This window comes from Pinus tabuliformis, chromosome 2_2 (assembly GCF_031772625.1).
Source record: "Pinus tabuliformis cultivar Carrire ecotype Pingquan chromosome 2_2, CPIR1, whole genome shotgun sequence".
In the NCBI taxonomy this organism is placed as follows: domain Eukaryota; kingdom Viridiplantae; phylum Streptophyta; class Pinopsida; order Pinales; family Pinaceae; genus Pinus; species Pinus tabuliformis.
The window spans coordinates 465,106,219-465,109,221 of NC_142300.1; positions in this window are offsets into that span (position 1 = coordinate 465,106,219).

Consider the following 3,003-nt stretch of genomic DNA (forward strand, 5'->3'; position numbering starts at 1 on the left):
TTACATCATCAAAATTTGAGAGGGAAAAAAGAAAAAACTACTTTTTCAACTCGTATTTTCAGCTTATCTCCCTATGGGTTTACTCAAATTTCAAGCAAGAACACTTGTTGGATGAAAAAATTGATTCTTCATCCAAGGAGTAACCATGTTTCATACTTTTTATGGATCCTGATATATGAAAAACGAGAAATACATGAAAAATGTTATTGCAATAACGTTTTTTCATGTATTTGTCATTTTTCGTGTAGCATGGTCCATCGAAAGTATGCAATATGGGTACTCTTTGGATGAGGATTTAAATCTTTCATCTGAGTACCCTTGCTTGAAATTTGAGTAAAATCATAGGGAGATACGTTGAAAATACGAGTGGAAAAAGTAGTTTTATTATTTTATTATTTTTTAATCTTTTTACTTTTTTAATCTAAAAATGGTGAATCATCCCCCATGGTTGACATCATCATCTTGCATCCTATTGGTTCTTATAAAGTTTATTTTTGTTATACATTTTTTCTTAGGAGGCCCATTTTAGACCTCAAAATTCCTCTAATAAGATGCTCAATTTGCATGGATTCCTGACCCAGGATTCACCATGGCCATGGAGAAGCTTTAGAGTCGAACTGTCGAGGTCTCATGGCAATTAAAAACAATTCTAGGCTTCATGCTGCAGGAAAACAGTCAAGGCAAGAAACCCCTGGAGGATAAGCTAGACACATGTGCTTAATGACACATTTACAGTCTATGTGGATATTGTCCACCATTGGCACTTCCTCACCAAAGACTCTTTGCATTATGCCTTGCTCAAAAGAATAATAGTGATGATGCAGGTCAGAGGAGATAGCATGTCCTCCATTAAGAAGAGACAGGGGGTGTTTTGACTAGTCACCCTACTTCGGCGAGTGCTCTTGCTAGAAGAGGACCCCATGAACTAATTGGTATAATGCATTTTGAATCCTTTTTGTCTCGGTTTTGTTCCTTATGGGCCAATCCTTTTTGGTTTTGTTTACACTATTTTAAAAACATGTAATTGGAAAGAGCAAGTGCCACCAACCTTAGGTTGCCATTGTAGAAAATTTTGCTATATCCCATGGTTCTACCGAGTTTATCACCCATTTTGTATCAAATGAGGCCAACACTCACTGGTCCAAAGCCTAAATGAATCCCATGATTTCTAAAATCAAACATACCAAGATGAAATATATGTTTTTAAGAGTAGAAATCCCGAAAATATTTTTTTTTGTTGATGGTCGGGTCTAGAATCTGACTGACCATATGCACTGACAAGCGATTGCAATCATTAGATTAATATAATATAAAGCAGTTCCTACTTACAAAAAAAATAGTATTAATATTATCTATCATGTAAAATACATTAATAATTAATATTAATGTTATATAATTATTATTAACCTTATATAAGTGTTAATATTATATTAGTGAAATTTAATATTAAAATATTAATAATAATAATAAATAACATTATTAACCATTACTTTAATACAAACATTAAAGTTATTATAAAACTTGCTTACAATGAAACAAACTTATAAATTAAATGTAAAATTATTGTGAGACATACAATTAGCATTAACATTAATAATATTTAATGTTGTTGAAGGAACTTGACTCGAGTTGCATGGCACATGTTGTTTTGTGTCTTCAGTTATGTGAGTTCAAGTCTTCAATGATTAATAATATTTAATGTTAAATATTATTATATTATTAAGAATATAACTAATAATATTATGAAACCTTATTTTAATATCAATATTAAAATTAATATAAAATTAAACCTATTATAAAACTAACTTCTCGTCAAACAAGACTACAAAAACCAAATATTATTATAAATTTAATGGGTGAAAACGTGAAGTTGGGTTACACTTTTCTGAGAAACGCCCCTGAAAAATTCATAATCTCAATTTTTGGGCCGAATATTTTATTTTGGCCGAATTATCTAAATTTATTTGCCTGAACTATTATATAGATGTTTGGTCGAACTTTTGGCCATTTAGACTAATGTCGATTTTTAAAGGAAATTTTTGCTGGAGTTGAAGAAGTCGGCAAAAAAATTGTTCGGCCAAAATATTTGTTTGGCCGAACTATATTTTCGGCTAAATTATTTATTTGGCCAAACAAATGTTTATATATATGACATGCCAGACCCTATCGCCAAGTTTTCCCCTCTCTTGATTCTGTGGCATGTGGTATGTTGAGCCGTTGATTTATGTGGTCCGTGGTCTGTGGGTTGTTAAGTCGAGTCAAGGCCAAGCAATGTGAGGTTCGTTCTGTTGATTCTGTGGTCTCTGGTCTGTTGCATCATTGATTTATTTGGTCTATGGTTTATGGGATGTTGAGCCAAGTTGAAGCCGAGCGTTGTGGTTCATTCGCTTCGTTCGTAATTTAATTTCTCCCGAGCGCTATGAGGTGTTTTCGTTTCGTTTGTATTTTTTTATGCATGAATGTTTTAAATGGAATTTTTTATAATGTGTATTTTTTTTGTAGAATGGTGCCAAAGGAACTTTGGTTGATTGCACTTTCCATTGGAAGCTTTCTTAGCCTCCTTGTCCACCCTCCTCATCCGGACCAGGTAAGTCACCAAAGTCTCCCTCGTATTCTTCTACCTCATAACATATCGTTAATGAATTAAGAAAAATCCAACATTACATAGAATTTCGAAACTGAACATTTTGTTTCGGATTAATTATATTGTTAATGAATTAATCCAACTCATATCCCAACCTTTGGAAACATTCCGCCCATCCAGATGTGTATCAAATTTCTTAGTGGGAGAGTACAACAAGACTAGCTCCCCTATCTCTACGCGGATATTATTCGAAGCGACATGAACCACAACATTTGATCCATTTGGCCACCCACATGTTCCTTCATTTCGAACCAGGCTGCAAATTGGAAAGTGAAAAAGCTAACCGCAAAGTGTCTTACCTGTTATCCGAGAGGCAGGTTGGTTCCAACAAGCAAATAGGGAAGGGACAGAAATAAGTA